General features: G+C 44.2%; 1 long non-coding RNA gene across 1 annotated transcript; it reads left to right on the plus strand.

Annotated features, from left to right (window-relative positions):
• Window positions 1-10,746: 10,746 nt before the first annotated feature.
• On the plus strand, window positions 10,747-11,633 carry LOC103641222 (uncharacterized). The gene is made up of 2 exons (XR_560185.4): window positions 10,747-11,132; window positions 11,359-11,633. It is a non-coding gene; the product is annotated as an uncharacterized lncRNA (long non-coding RNA).
• The last annotated feature ends 5,776 nt before the right edge of the window (window positions 11,634-17,409 follow it).

Here is a 17,409-nt window from a genome sequence, read left to right on the forward strand (position 1 = left end):
GTTTTCAGTGGCGCTTTTCAGTGCCGCCAGTGCTAGGGGCCAGTGGAAATCGCCATTTCCACTGGCGGTTATTCAAGAACCGCAAGTGGAAATAGCATTTTCACTGGCGGTTTTCTTAAGCAACCGCTAGTGGAAATGCTATTTTCACTAGCGGTTTTATTAAGAAAACCGCTAGTGGAAATGCTATTTCCACTGGCGGTTTGTTTTATTTAGCCGCCAGTGGAAAGTTTTCCCGCCTTTTTTTAAATTTTCAATCAGTACTGAAATTTATATATATTTACACACACAAACATATATATATATATATATATATATATATATATATATATATATATATATATATATATATATATATTGATATTGATAAACATGTAGTATTGATATTAAAAGCAACATGGAATTAAATTCTATCATACATTTATATACATCAAAGTCTTGTTTACAACCATGTATGCATCACACATTATATACATCAAAGTTTTCACTTAAGCTCTAATAACTATCTCGGCTAAGAGATAGTCTACTAATTTCTGTTAGTATTCTAAACTCTGGCAAAGCTAATGTTCCGGAAGCATCGTGATATTTCCCTTCTGCGTGAATGACCTCTTTCAATATGAATGTGCACAGGTCCTCAACTATGCCATACAATGCACCTTCAGTCAAATTCTCCGGGCTTCCTTTTTGAAATTGCTGTAAAGGAAGTTTATAAACATCATCTATTTATACTCAATAATAACACATTTGCATCCTTAATGACATAAATACATATGTGACTATTACTAATAATACCTTGCCAGGGTTCGTGATGTATCGTCCGTTCATTCTCATGAACTCGCACACGTAGAACCCACATAAGACCGACCCGGGTGGTTGCTTGTGGCACTACATAACGGGAGATTGGTTATTTAGTTGCAACATTGTCCTATGTACGTACATGTATGATATGTATTCATAATAGGGATTGCAATTTTTCTTGCATTTTTGTTTTTTCGCTCAAACTCAAAGGGGAAACTTTGCTTCTTATCTTTTTTTTGAGGATCGACGAATCAAATAATATTTTTGTTCTAATTTCTGCCGCTTCTTCTCCCTCTGAATCAAACTTTTTTTTACCATAATGTGTCGTTCCTATTATTACCAAGTATATGGTTCTAATCCTAGATAGAAAAATCAATAGCAAAAATCTAAAAAGGCGGATCCTCCCTCTCCATCAAGAGTAATGAACTGGGTTCTGATACAGTACAAAAAAATAACTAAATTAACCAAACTTGCCTGATGTTGAGGCAATCAAGAAAGCTGCATAAGTGAATATATAACCCACGGAAAAGTGGGCTAATCCGACCAATCTTGCTTGCACAATGGAAAGAGCCACGGGCTTATCTCTCCAGCGAATTAAATTAGCCAAAGGTGTTACCGGCCAGTTGTAATGGATGTCTAGTGGCACGCCTTTTTTGGACGTGTCATACTTTCCACCATGTAGCTTATAAAACCTAAATGCCCTATGATCTCAAATAGAATCACCATGTTATTCTACAATTCTCATCGATATAAGTATGCATGCATAGAAAAGGCTTACAGCTCTAAGATGATGAGGAATTTTGAATAGGCCGAAGGCTCGGTGTGCAAGGAGTCGAGCACCAGCACCTTTCCAACCTTAGGATAAATGAAGAAGCATATCCAGTGGTCCCTGTACGAATCAAACTTGTGATACATGTGTATTGAAATTATTAATTTTATTTATGCAAAATCACACTTACTTAAAGTTGTACGGTGCCACTATGGATTCCCTGTCTTGAAATTGAAGCATTGCGTGTCCTATGTAGGTGGCGTATCTTGCTTCAAAATCCTTCTTCAGATCCTGGATACGCACCTCAATTTCTTCGTTTGTTAGCCCCTGTAATGCTTCGTTGCCTTTTCCGATTCTAAAAGTGTGGTTATCCTCGCATATCTTTATTGGGTTGAGATACCCAACCCTTTTACTGGCACTAGCATTGGGATTGGTACCATAAAGGATCTCCTGCTGATCATGTTGCATTCTGCAACGCACACGTGCATGTTAGATATTGAAAATTTATACAACTCACTAATAATAACACATATATGTGGAGTATGAGTGACACTTACAATGCAAATATGGTTACAAGTTGCACGTCGAGTCTCTGAAGGTTCATCATTAACCACATGTCCTCGAATGTAACAACGACCTTTTGATTTGAACCAATAAAAGCATGGGCTGGTATATTAACACTGATGGTGTCGATGCCAACTGAAGATGCCCGCATGTACCAATCATGCAACCTTTTAATATTAGCCGGGACCTTCCTTAGTTTCTCAAAAGTGAGTAGTGGTCTGCCTGGCACATATTTTTTAGGCATGTTTTTATAATCTGCCTTAGTTGGCTTCTTTATCTTTGCGGCCATTGCCTCAGCCTTTTTTGCGGACTCCTCGAGATCGGCCAAATCAACAGTGTCTGACGTGAGGCTCCGTCCAATCCCTTTCAAAAAACGAACAGTGCCAGCAGTGGATTTACTCTTCTTTTTCTTATCAAACGGGGACACTACTTTTGGTATAGAAACTTTAGATTTCTTTGATGGTCGTGGAGATGGCTGTGGAGAAGGTGGATCCCTGAAGGGCGATGTATGTGGCGGAGACGGTGGGCCACCATGAGGATGAGGAGAAGGAGGGTCAGAAAGAGGATGAGGAGCAGCATGTGAAGTTTGAGGAGGTGATGATGGATGTACAATAGGAACAACAATTTGAGAAGGCGGAGACGGTTGGGCTTGCGACGAATTCGACCAATCAACCAATTCGACATCCCTTCGAGGCCAAAGGATAAAATTCTTGATAGCTTGTCCAAGTGTCTCGATACCTTCGGGCCCAGGGATGTCTAGCATGTCGTCCTCGTATCCTTGGACGACTGTCGTCACTTCTACCCTGCAATATTCTTCTGGAATGTCGTTTCCATGGAACTTGCGTCCTGGGATCGCAAGGCCTGTGGCTACTTTCTTTGTACGCTGATTGTTAATACCATATATTATAACTAGTGTGCATGCCACAGGCCTTGTGATGTCATCAACTGGATAGCGGACCTTATTTCCCGTTGACGCGACAGAGCTTGGGATGGTCGTACCCTCGGTGGCAGCCGGCGTTTGAGCTGCTGGAATTATTTGCATCTATGGAGTGGTCATCTGTTGAACAGACATCGCACTCGCCATCGCCAATTGCTGCATCAATTCTGGAGGAGGATTCGATAGCATTTCAGACATGAGGCCTTTGAACTCTTTCTTGGCCTCCTCCTTGAAATAATTTGCCATCTCTTCCTTGTATCGATCACGTTTCTTGTACATACCTTCCCATTGTGGTCCGAATCCTTCTTCCATCCTTCCTTAGATGAGATTCCTCGTACACGACTAGGATGCTCAGGGTTACCGAGACCAGCCGTTAGAATGTCTTTCTCCCTTTGCGGCTTAAATGTTCCTTCGCTCTGCTTAGCTGCAATTTCATATATGTTTTTTGCCACTTCTTCAACAGTGGGATCATCAAAAGATACACCAGACTCAGTTTCCCTTGGTTTTCTAGCACGGATCCAATTAGTTGTCCTTTCACCAAGTTGCTCGGACAGCGTCGGCAACCCTGCAGCCTTCTTCTCGGCGTCTTCTTGTCTCCATTTAGGAACCTGACGCTTGTAACCACCTGTGCCAAGGTGGTGGCGGTATTTGTTCTTCTTAGACAGTTCTGAATTTGCCTCACTTAGCGATATGAAATCAGGGCTGCTCCTCTGCTCTAGAAATACTGCCCACTGACCTGCTGAGATTTTATATTTTTTCGTCGGGTCTAGGCCTTTCTTTGCAAACTTTGTATTCATCTCAGACCTCCAGTTTCGGAAATTGATTGCAAACTGCTTCATCGTGTATTTTTTCACGAGTTCTTCTGAACCCCCAGGCAAAACGAACCTCGTTACTAGCTTATTCCACATTTGATTCTTGACATCATCTGATACATCTCTCCACTGTCGGATTGTGATGTCAAGATTATCTCTAACTAAGAACCCAAGTGCATTCTGGAACTTAGGCAGTGCCTCTTCTGGAGCTAGGGGCTGACCATTCGGGCTCACGTCTGTGATTTTATATGTCTTGTTAGGAAACTTGTTTAGCCCCCTGTCACCTCTGTTCCGATCGCTCTGCTTCCTTTTCCTTGACCTCTCGGTGGTTGTCTCGGTCGATTCCGGTGCGCCTTGGATCGGTTCCGGTGCGTCTTGGGTCGGTTCCGGTGCGTCTTGGTATCGTGCCGCAGCTTTTTCGAGCATCGCACGAAATTGAGACAAGACCTCCTATTCATGTAATAAAATGCACAAGAAATCATGCATGTGTAATAGACATTGTGAAATCAGCTAATTAATTAGGTACACACACGAAATTAAGGATGTGTAATTTACCTCATGTTCTTGTGGATCATAAGTAGGGTCACGTTGCAACTCACGCGCAGCGGCCCTATCTATCCTAGTGGTAGGAAAAGGGTCGCTAGGTGTTTCATATCCTTCACTGCTGGATTCTTCTTGATCAACACTCTTGTCCATGTGGTCGGGCCCTAATCCTTGGTCCTTGGTTGGAGAACTCATTGAGCTAAATATTAACATAAGCAATAATTAAATTCATATTAACAAATACCCTAACCCTTAACCACTAACACTAACCCTAAGCCCTAACCCTAACCCCTAATATTGTGATACGAATATTATCGAGTTACGTATAGAGAGGGAGAGTCGTATAGGACGTAGAGAGAGATGGAGAGTCGTATAGAACGTATAGAGAGAGAGAGAGGGAGAGAGGAGGAGTCGTATAGGATGTATAGAGAGGGAGAGAGGGAGAGAGGGAGATGGAGAGTCGTATAGAACGTATAGAGAGAGAGAGGGAGAGAGGAGGAGTCGTATAGTAACCTACCTTACTTAGATCAAGAACTCTGACCCCATAGTTGTCTACTGTGACATGTTTGTCTTCAACCCATTGACATCGGAAAACCGAGATCTGAAATGTACCATAGTCTAGTTCCCATATGTCCTCAATAAAGCCAAAATATGTAATAATCTCACCAGTTTCATCATCTATGGCCATGCATTGAACACCACTGTTTTGTGACATGCTCTTTTTGTCCTTGGACTTTGTACAAAATGTGAATCCACTAATGTCATAGGTTTTCCATGTTGTGACCTGGCGTGATGGTCCAGATGCCAACCCCTTGATGGTCCAGATGCCAACCCCTTGATGGTTTTTTCTTCTATTGTTTCTCCACGTGGAATGTCCTTCACCATTAGCCATGTGTTGAATCGCTGCTTATGTTGCTTCATTACCCAATCAGCCGTATGCCCAGGATTTTGCTCGTGAAGCTCATTGATGTGTTGTTGGATAAATGGCTCTATTATCGCTAGCTGATGTAGGATGCTGTGATGTGCCTCAAGTACTGTATTGTAATCTGGTGGAATAAAAGATTTCCGTCCCATCCTCCTGCTTCCATACAATCTACCCTCGTGTCGTGACGGAGGCAGACCTATTGCAACCTGATCTTTTAGGATATTATTGCAGAATGGACCTCCGGACTCAATGGCCTCTTCGGTATAGTACCCCTCTATCATGGATGCCTCGGGACGAGCACGGGTTGATACATAGCCATTCAGTATTGACATGAAACGCTCGTACGTCCACATTTAATGCAAGTACATAGAACCCAATGCCTCTATTTGTGGCACCAAATGCACCACAAGGTGCACCATAATATCAAAGAACGATGGAGGGAAACACATCTCAAACTATGCTATTGTCTCCACTGCGAATTCCTGAAGAGATGCCAACTCATCACGGTCAATTACCTTTTGTGAAATTCTGTTGAAAAAGTAGCACAACCGTGTGATTGTCATCTTTAAAAACAAAGGATTTATAGCCCTGATGGCAATAGGTAGGAATGTAGTCAGCATGACATGACAATCATGTGAGTTGTAGTTGGTGACTATCAGGTCTTTCATTGACACAATACTTCGTATGCTAGAGCAGAATCCGGATGGGACTTTCAAATTCTTAAGCCAAACACACATCACATGTTTCTCATCTACATTGAGATTGTAGCTTGCTGCTGGGAGATGATACTCCCCATTTTCTTGAAGAACAGGATGTAGTTCCTTTTTTATGCCTAAATTTACCAAGTCCATGCGTGAATTGAGTCCTTCTTTTGTTTTGCCCTTTATGTCTAGCAAGGTGCCAATTATGCTTTCAAACACGTTCTTCTGAACGTGCATACCATCGAAAGCATGCCGCACATCTAACTCTTTCCAGTAAGGCAAGTACTCGAAGAAAATAGACTTTTTCTTGAATATAGCCCCCGGAGCTGGTTTGACATCCTTCCTTGTTTTTCCGTCTTTTGTCTTCTTCCCGAAAACAAACTTGATATTCCTGACTATTTCAAAAACTCTATGACCTTTATTGTTATCCGATGGAGCAGTAGAATGTAGTTCACCATTATTGTCAAAGTACTTATCCATCTTTCGCATGCGGTACCTGTGTCCTTCCAATAAAAAACGTCTGTGCCTCATGTACACTATCTTCTTAGATGCAGTAAGGGACACGTAAGCAGTTTCATCAATGCATACTGTGCAGCCAACCTTTCCCTTAAACTGGCCTGATAATGTGAAGAGTGCAGGGTAATCGTTGATCGTAACAAAAATAATTGCTCTCAGCGTGAATGAATCTTTACGATACTCATCCAACATTTGAACACCCGTTACCCACAATATTTTCATATCCTCCATTAAGGGCTCTAAAAATACATCCATATCAACTCCAGGTTGTGTAGGTCCAGAAATAAGCATGGTTAGCAAAATGTACTTCCGTTTCTGCATCAACCATGAAGGAAGGTTGTATATGGTGAGGATCACTGGCCATGTGCTATGCTTGCTGTTCCTTTCAGCAAATGGATTCATTCCATCAGTACTCAGTGCGAACCTAACATTTCTTGGTTCATCGGCAAAGTCTCGGTGGTTCTCATTGAAATCTTGCCACTGCTTCCCATCGGCTGGATGTCGAAGCTTCCCATCGTTTTTGTGCTCATCAGAAGCATGCCAGCTCATAAGTTTGGCATCCTCAGGGTTAGCGAACAAACACCTCAATCGATCGACGACGGGGAGGTACCACATCACCAAAGCAGGAATCTTTTTGAGCGCATAATAGTCTACTTCTTATTTTTCTTTGCTCGTGGATTTTGAAGTCTTCTTTTTGGCTTTCTTTCGCTTCTTTCCTTTAGACACAGATGCAACACACTCTTCCTCTCGATAGTCTTTATTCGTCTTGTACCTACTTGCACCACACTTTGGGCAGCTCTCCAAGTCTTTATAATCATCACCTCGATAAAGGATACAATGATTTCTACACGCGTGGATCTTCTCCACGCCCATAGTGAGTGGACTGATTAGTTTCTTTGCATAGTACGTGTTAGCAGGCACTTTGTTCTCCTTTGGAAGCATGTCTGCGACAATACTCAAGAACGCATCGAAGCCAGCATCAGACAGACCATATCTAGCTTTTAACATCAACAACTTTAACAGAGACCGGAGCGTCGTGAACTCTTTGGTACAACCCTTAGACTCGTCGTACAAAGGCTCTTTTGCTGCCTTCTTCAGGGACTTCATACCTTTCATGAAGAACATCGATGGATCTGTATGACGACGCAACATTGCCTCTAACAACTCTGCATCTTCCTCGTCCATAACATTTGGCAGAACATGGGTTCTTTCACGTTCATTTCCTCCGGCGTAACCATGATCAGTAACATTTGGCACTACATGTTCGCTCTGTGGAAGAGGTTGTTGTGTCTCGTGAACGAACTGAAAGCTGTCGTCGATGTTCGCAGGGTTTCCAGCTGTATAAGGCGAAGAGCTACCCTCTCCATGCTTTGTCCAAATTATGTAATCCTTCACAAATCCTCGGCATACCAGATGAGATATGATTTGTTCTGTGTCATCAAATACAACAACATTTTTGTAGTCCATGCATGGACAATATATGTGCTTTGTCTTTGTTCTCCAAGCATGGTTCTTAGCGACAACAATAAACTTATGGACCTCAGATATGTATGATGGATCTAGCCTTGATAAGTTATACATCCAGGATATCCTCTCCATCATCACCTGTAAAAAAAGTAACATAAAACACATGGTGAAACCCTATATCCAAAAATGTGGCTAAAATGTGAAACCCTATATCCAAAAATGTAGTTAGACTACTTTATCTTTTCCAATAAAAGTAGTTAGACTACTTTATCTCTAACACATGGTGAAACCCTATATCCAAAATGTGGCTAAAATGGAGGAAAAATGAACAAAATTTGGCAAAAGAAACATAAGCCAAACTTTCCTAGCAACTAATAAACAAAAAATTTTAATACCCAAACCTATCTCTAACACATGGTGAAAGCCTAGTTTCAAAATGTAGTTAAAATTGAGCAAAAATAAACAATAACTGACAATTGAAATATAATTAAACCAACCTTCCATACAACACATTCACCATTCATTAAGCAACTAAATATGTGTTATGGATAAACTTAATTGAGAACTAAACATGAAAAAGGAGAGGGAATAGACAAAAACTAACCATCTTAAGCAACCTCATTTGAGGAAATAGAGAAAATAACCTAGCTATACTCTTCTCTCTCACATGTAAAACCCTAGATCCAAAATGTGGCTAAAATTGAGCAAGAATGAACAAAAATTGACAAAGAAACATAAACCAACCTTTCTTATCCACCTTCTTCCAAGAAATGAAGACCAAAACCTTCCCCCTTATATTTTTGTGAAATCTGGACCTCCAAAATCGCCTCCAATGGAAGTTGGCTGCGAGCATACAGTTCACTGTCGTGGGGAAGAAGAGGGGTATTTATAACAGACAGTTCACTGGCGGTTGGCTTGAAAAACCGCCAGTGGAAACCTATTTCCACTGGCGGTTATCTTAACACAACCGTCAGTGGAAATAGGGTATTTTCACTGGCGGTTATGTTACACCAACCGCCAGTGGAAATAGGTTTTCACTGGCGGTTCTGTTACACCAACCGCTAGTGGAAACATTATATTTTCACTGACGGTTGTGTTAAGAATACCGCCAGCGGAAATAGGTTTCCACTAGCGGTTCCCAAGCCGGGTCCATCTTGTTTTTTTTACTGGCGTGCGATAACTGAAACCGCCAATGATAATTTATGAGTGCCGTAGGCTATGAGCTCTGCTAGTGTGTGGCACACAATAGTGTGTGGCACACAACGAGCAGCGAGCACAACGCGGAGCAGTAAGATACGACGCAGGCGGGCAGAGACACAGGATCGACGAGCAACGACGAATAGTAGCAATACGTGCACGACCTGAGGCGAGTGAGCAGCAGGCTGCGACGGCAATAATGGTGAGTAGCAGGAGCAGCGCGGCACGGAATAGAGAGCGCGAGAGCGTGCAGGGCATCAGTGAGAACGACGAACGGTGGCAGAGCTCTGGCCATGGAGAGACGCGACAGCTAGGGTATTCGCTCGATATATAGACGGTTTACTTAAGAAACTGCATGTAAAAATATGATTTTTAGTGATGGTTTTTTTAAAGAACCGTATATAGAAATAGCACTCGTGAACGGAATCCGATGGTAAAAATTAGGCCTCACCGAGGTTTAGAGCTTTTTTTTTTTACTAGCGTAGAAAGCAGGTCCCGGTCTCATAATTTCAAAATCGGATGCATGCCGCAAATGATGAGGCCTGGCCAGAGCACAACTACCAAATTGTGCGTGGGTAGGTGACTCGTGAGATCGATGCCGGTCGGGGTTCTACCAGATCGTCGACGACTGCATGCGTTGCTTGCGTCTGGCGTCTCCCATCTTGTAATGACGTCTTCAACCGGCCACATACATGCAACATCGACGTTGCTTTCTTCAGTGTTGTCACTGCAACCCAACCAGCATTTCTACCACCTAATGAATAATACCACTAGTCGTTCAAACGTTGCTGTTTTCTCCTGGTTGAAGAGTCATATAGAATTATTTGTCACACGGTAGTTGTTGTCATCGTCTCTACGATGGAGCAGTTGCAAACTGTGTGTTGGCATTTATGTTCATTGGACGATGACTTAGCTTGATTCGGATTACGTAGCTGTCAAGTGGTCAACACATGTATCACTACCGGATACAGCTATCCAGAAAACACTTGAGTGCTGTTTAGTTCACATATTTGTAATATAATGAGTAAGTGATAACGTTAAATCATGTTTGTTTTAGTTCAACCGTAATCGGATATCATACTAAAAATTGATATCGAACTATTCAAACTTTTACCGCCAGTAATCGAGTGTAAATCATTACCATTACTCTTTACGTTACATTTCGTGAACCAAACAGCACCTTGATAAAATTTTTGCCGAACGTCTCTCGGTAAATAAGTCTTAGTAAACTGTACATTGGTAACAATTTCTTTGTCGAATATTTTTTATTGGACACTTGATAAGGTGTCAAGTGACGCTGATAGAGTCTTTACCGAGTGTTCTCCTAGAACAGTCACATTGAGTGACGAATCATGACTAAACTAGGCCCAGCTTGACTCAGTCTAAGCTAGGTAGGTCAATATATATATATATATATATATATATATATATATATATATATATATATATATATATATATATATATATATATATATATACACTTGGGTTGGTACTCTTTCCGTCGATTCTACACATATATATACATACAGATACAAGAATGCCCGATCACCAGCTGCATTAGCCATTGGTAACCTGAAGACCAAGAGCTCCCCGAGCAGGCAGAGGCCACGCGCACGGTCGGTCATGGCGGCGGATGCGGCCTCCTTCCTGCTCCAGCTTCTGTGGGAGGTGCTGTTGTGCTGTTGCCCCCGCCGGCCAGGTCAAGATGCAGCGCCCAGCCAAGGTGACATGCGCGAGAGTACTCCTACGGAGCAACCGGTGGACGACGTGGTCCAGTTGCAGCGAGATCTTACAAGCCCCAGCTCCCCATCCCAACCCAAGGAAACAGACAAACAATTCAGGCATCACGGCCAACCACCGACTGCGCATGGCGGTGGTGGCAGCCATCACCACTGAAAACTGAAAGGTAAAATCCTGTCTTGGAGGAGGAGATTCAAAGGTCAATCAGCGCAGAAATTAATTATTTGGAATAAGTTTTACTATAGTTAACATGTATGGTCCAAAAGAATGAGGGGTGAGGAGTAATACATTTTTCTGTTACGTTACTATAATTAACATGAATGGTCCAAAAGAATGAGGGGTGATAGAGGAGTAATACATTTTTCTGTTACGTTGACTTTTTTTGTAAACAGGGGGGACATATACATACTGAAGGATCTGTGGTAGTGAAGTTGTTGGACGGCAATTAAGGAAGACGACACATGTTGCTAATCACAATGGAGGTTTCATGAGTTGTTTCATGTATTAATTAGTCTGCCACATCAGCTATTTGGATGATATGTCACATCATTTAAGAAGGGAGAGTTTTATGGAGTTTCATGGGGATGAAACCATGTTAACTCGTTTCTAAGGTCTTAGAAACTGTGTGAAATCTCCACTGAAAGTATTTTGTTTCATCTTCATATAATTGAGTAAATTCTATTGGTTACTTATATGGAGCATTTAAAAGTATGTTGGCATATGAAATAGTGAGATAAAACTCTCTATTGAGAGAGTACGTGTTTCATTCATCCATAAAATTGATGTGACATTTTTAAAAATAGGGATACTGTGATTAACCTAGTTATTAGAACATTTATTTCAGGGTATAAGTCTGTCCGTGTGGGCACAGCTGTTCTCTCGATTTTCAGCAACGGCACTTCATATGGCGTGTGATCATGTAATTACGAGTGAGACTCATGTATGGATTCGTGGTGCTCTCTCTCTCACCAATTTCAAACTCAGTAAAAATAGCTTCGTAATACAAAAGGTTTGCCAAATATTTGTAAACAACAAAATATAGATTTGTGAACACAAGATCGACTTGCCTGTTATGGTTTGGATTGATGATTATGATTATCAATGGGTAGTACTCTGAGGTAGTCAGTTGGCTGACCAGAGTGTGAGATTATATATGTGCAACCATATCGGTAGACTTGTGGTGTGCAGGTGTCAAGCAAAGGGACAATGGTTGACGGCTGAGGTGAATGTCATGCGGGCTTGTGCTAATGCACCGGGAGCGGTGAAGGACAAGTGCAAGATCTTGGCTGACGGACCGGAGCAGCTGGAAGACCAGCCATGGTGGCTAACACCTGAGACACACACTTGCGCAAGGACATGGCGGAGTAGGCCGTGTTGCCGGTGCAGTCAAGGGTTGGCGAAACACGTGGGGGACGCGCAGGCGGTGCGATACTCATAGCGGTTTGGTGGTTTGGGCCTCAAAACCACCCAGCACTATGGATGACAGATTTTGTTGAGTTTGGACATCAAAACTCGGCGAAGGCGGTTCCAGTGGGAATCAATGGCGGCACGTGGCAACACAGCGAAGGGTACGTCAAGGCGAAGCAACTTCGTGTGGAGCGTGTTAGATCGAAAACTTAGGAGTTGGTCCATTTCACCCCTAGTGGAGTGGATGTGCTCTATTTAAATAGGGTATTTTAGAAAATGAAAATAAGCCTCTATAAATAGAGGGGTTGTTGTTATAGTCATCTCTTAGCTGCCATTTGTTTAGTCTCTCTTCTTTAGAACTCTTAGTTTTTCTCTCTATGTAGTTACCTCTTGTACTAGGAGATCCACAGAGATTTTGTCTGTCGACTGTGCCTGTGAGGTGTATTGTTTCATTTGAGGAAAGGTCGCCAGATTGGCCCACAACTTTCGGTTGGCTTCAGTTTCAGTTTATGCCCATGCTGAATTTTTTCAGTCTTTTGCTCTTGAGTGCTTCATTTCTATTCTCTTTGTGATCTTGTGATGAACCATCGAGTTCATGTGTCCCGGGTGCTGTTGGGATTTGTTGGTGGGTGAGATATATTCCTAGGATCACTATTTACGTCCTGTTGGTGCAGCTTGTGGTTGTGATATTAGCCGATCTCATTTTGAGTTCGTTATAGAAAACCCCCAACAAAACACTGATTTTGTTAGTATTTTCAAATCTGCGATTGATTCACAAGTTCGATTGAGCTCAAAATGTGTGGAGATTTTGGAAACATATTTGTCCAAGTGTGTGTAAGATTTCATCTCAATCGGAGTTTGTTTGCTTCATTTTCGCATCCAAGAATAGAATTTCGTGATGCTGAAATCAGCACTTGCATTGTTCGCGATACGGTGTTAGACCGATTTGGACTTTTCGGTGTATGATTTGAGATCCGTTTGTTTTGGGCACTAGGAACATTTTTAAAACATGAGATCACTAGTTTGTTGATATGATTTTGGTTTGAGTGCTTACTTTATTTTAATTGAAGTGCTCATTTTCAGTGTTCGGCAGTAAAATTTGATTGGCTCACCAGTCCTTCAAGATCTAACAGTGGATCGTTGAAATAAATAGGCTTAGCCCAATGGAAATTCTGAAGTTATCTTGAAAAAAATCTCAAAGGTACATTCATGTGAGTAAGAGAGGGGGAGCGAGAATATTTAGTTCTACCTTGCTTGGGTAAGTGGAGGTATCCATGCTGATATACGAAATTTCTCTCCACTTGCTCTGCTCATGTCTAGTTTGAGTTCTCTCCACTTGCTCGTGTCTAGTCTGAGGAGGAGAAAGAAAGTTGGCATGCATGCGCTCACTGGGTCAGTACAACGAGACGAAGGGCATAGATCACTACCGGAATCGATGGCTTTGCCGAGTGCCTGAAGCACTCGGCAAAGCCTGAAAAACACACGACAACGACTTTGCCGAGTGTTGCACTCGACAAAGAGGGCTCGGCACACAGTACATCGGCAAAGCCTTCTTTGCCGAGTACTTTTTCTCGGCCAAGTGTCAGGAAGTACTCGGCAAAGAAAAGCCGCTGTCACGGCGCCGGGGTGACGGAGACGGCGTCTTTGCCGATTGTCCTAGGTGACACTCGGCAAAGGAGTTACCTTTGCCGGGTGTCCTAAATGACACTCGGCAAAGAAGTTACCTTTGACGAGTGTCTACTGGCCAGCACTCGACAAAGAATCCATCAGCGGGTCCCCATGTCAGGTTCTTTGCCGAGTGCTTTATATGGCACTCGGCAAAGCATGCCTCTTTGCCGAGTCCAGGGCCACTACACTCGACAAAGAACCTATACCACTACATTGAAACTCTATGATTTCTTGTGTAGTTCTCCTAGGTTTCTACACATAGTACGTCTCAACTTTCTCGAAACATTCTCATTTTTTTCACAGCCTCTACATATGATATCATGACACGTGGACAAGTTTCATGTTTTTTGACTTTGTTTGTGTTTTATACAATTTTTAAACATGTGGATGGCAAGTTCACGTCCATGTTTAGTGAGCATGTTGCTCGAAGTTTTCGGTCCGCTCCTGAAATCGGTCGTAACTTGTGCTAAATAGCATGTGTATCATTTTTGCATGCACGGTTTTCCAAGTTTCGAGTGACTTGAGTTCAAATCTGAATTTTCCGAAGAAATTCAAATAAACGAACTAAATCTACTAGCTACTGAAAACACTGTTATAATTGTCCCAAAATGGTACATGTAGGTCTACATAGTGTAGGAACATACCACAAAAAGTTTGGTTGCCAAAATTAAAAAAATAAAAATATACTTTGCCGAGTGCCAAAAAAAAGGCACTCGGTAAAGAGGTCTTTGCCGAGTTCCTACCCTCAGCCCTCGGCAAAGGTTAACGACCGTCATCTTTAGACGGCCGCTGACGGCTCTTTGTCGAGCGCCGTCTTTATCGAGGGTTTGGCACTCGACAAAGCTGTCTTTGTCGAGTGTATTTCTGTACCGAGTGTCCTGCACTCGGTAAACGTGATCGTTACCGAGTGTAGGACTTTGCCGAGTACGGCTCTCGGCAAAGGCTTCTTTGCCGAGTGCCCGACAAAAAGCACTCGGCAAAGCTCCTGGCACTCGACAAAGGCACGTATTCCGGTAGTGGATGCGGAGCACCAATGTGAATGGTCTATCAAAATCTAGCTCCTCACCTTGCCCGGGACACGACAATTGGGAAAGCATTTCTTCAAAACCCTCGACCTTGTGATCGTGTATCAAGAGAGGATGAACAAGGTTTTTGAGAAGTGCTCTTCGTACGTGTCACACCCGGATTTAAGGAACAAAGTCGAGTGCATCGCATATATGCGCCAAAGAAGACAACACATATGATAACAGAGTGCATAGAGAAAAATTCCATAAATATCATAAATGTACTTATTAAATAGAGGAAGTCTTACAAAAATAAATGATAAAATAAAGCGAACTAAATATTATTCTCTGGCGCCACAAAGCTGACTGGGAGACGCCACCTAGATCAAGTCGAAAGCCTCAGTGTTAGGCGGCTCCACTTCTACCACCTGCTCTTCTCCTGTCGGGGGGTGTGAGACAGCAAGAGTGAGCTCACACATGTTCATCGCTCAACAAGTTGTGGGGAATAATTGTTGGGGCGAAGGCGAAGACGCTAACCTTCGCTCGACGCCTTCGCCGTCCTCGCTGCACCAATGGAGACAAGACGACGGGCAGACTCACCCTTCGCTCCCCACGACATCGGACGAAGACCTGTGACGAGGTCGTCTCATCTGCGACCTCGTCCAACATGGAGGCCCACGTGTGATCCGGCCCATTGTAACAGGCCCTGCGTGGCCGCTGCGCATTACGGGCCTAATTTGTAAAGGTCTCCCTGTAATTACGGTCTGTAACCCCGCTTTATGGGAATATTCCGGGGATAACCTAGCTGTCTGAGGGCACATGCGTCCTTAACACCGGACGCTGGGCACTCAGATACCTATAAATACCCCCGCACAGTGCCCTTGAGAGGCTAGATTAACAGAGCTATTGCCATCTCGTGCAAAAACCCTGTTTGCGTTGCTACACACCCCCGTTGGATCAACTTGCACCAGAGAGCAAGTTCCAACATTTGGCGGCCACCGTTCGTGCTACGAAAAAACCACCCACGATGGCACCCAAGAAAGCTAGCTCGAAGGCTGACGAGGCTGCGAAGGCAGCACTGCTGGCCGCAAAAAAGGGCAAGGCCCTCGCCCTCATCCACACCACCCACCAAGAGGCCACTGAAGACGACGCTCTCCGCACCCGCGGCTCTGAAGGACAGCCGCAACCTTCCCCAGGCTTCGCTCCACCGGAGGGCGCGGACGTCGCAGAGGATGGCGAAGTCCTCGGTGTTTCAGCGGAAGAGCAGCTACAGCTGCGCGCCTTGCGTATCAAGAACCGCAATCTCCAGAGGCAAAAAGAGATACTTGAGGCCAAGCGCCAGCGTGTGTCTGCACAAGCCAAGGTGCGGCAAATGATACGTGACGAAGAGCAGAAGGCCCAGGAGATCGCGCTAATGCAGCGCGAGGGCCACCTCGGTCTGCAACACGGGCCACCCCTGCAACAGCGCACAAGTCGAAGACCTACACTTCCCCCAGCGCGACCACACCATCCCACACGCCGCGGCATTCCAGGGTGTCAACTACCTCGATGAGCAAAGTCCCCTGGCGCCACACCTGCAAGTGACACCTTGGCCCGCCAACTTCCGGGCAGGGACCTATCCCAAGTACAACGGCAGCACTGACCCAGCACAGTACATCATGAGTTATCAGGTCGCCGTTGCATCTTCTGGAGGGGACGACGCCACGATGGCCAAGTCCTTCATCATCGCCCTTGAAGGCCCAGCTCTCATCTGGTACTCCAGGTTGCCCCCGTTGTCCATCGACTCCTGGCGAAGCCTCCGGGACAAATTCCTGCTCAACTTCCAAGGGTACCGCCCAGACACCGACGCCTTGGCTGAACTTTCACTCTGCAAGCAGCTAGAAAAAGAGACTCTGCGGGAGTACTACCGCAAGTTTCTGACCCTCAAGTCATAGCTGCCTTCGGTCGATGACCAAATCGCCATCCACTACGCCATCAGTTTCGGGCCGGCGTCCTTTACAGCCACTGCATCAGGGATCCGCCCAAGAGCCTCCAAGAGTTGTATCAGCTATTTGAAAAATATGCCAGATCCGAAGAACTCCACCAGTGCAAATTCGAGTCTCAGAGGAAACCCAAAGATACTCCGCAGTCCAGCCGCACGTGGACGAGGCCTTCGCAGCCAGACTCCAGTCGGGACGGCCGCAATCAGCAGCAAGTGCACAACATCGCCAACCAGCACCCCGCTGGCGAGGCCCCCCGCCACCAAGAATATCCCTCCCAGGGCCGCGGTAACGGAACTCGCGGTCGGGGCTAGGGACGTGCGCAGCAGCCGCGCTGATTTTACTGCCTATTCTACGGCGAAGACTGCGCCCACCAAACCAGAGA

The sequence above is a fragment of the Zea mays genome, chromosome 10 (genome assembly GCF_902167145.1).
Source record: "Zea mays cultivar B73 chromosome 10, Zm-B73-REFERENCE-NAM-5.0, whole genome shotgun sequence".
Classification (NCBI taxonomy): domain Eukaryota; kingdom Viridiplantae; phylum Streptophyta; class Magnoliopsida; order Poales; family Poaceae; genus Zea; species Zea mays.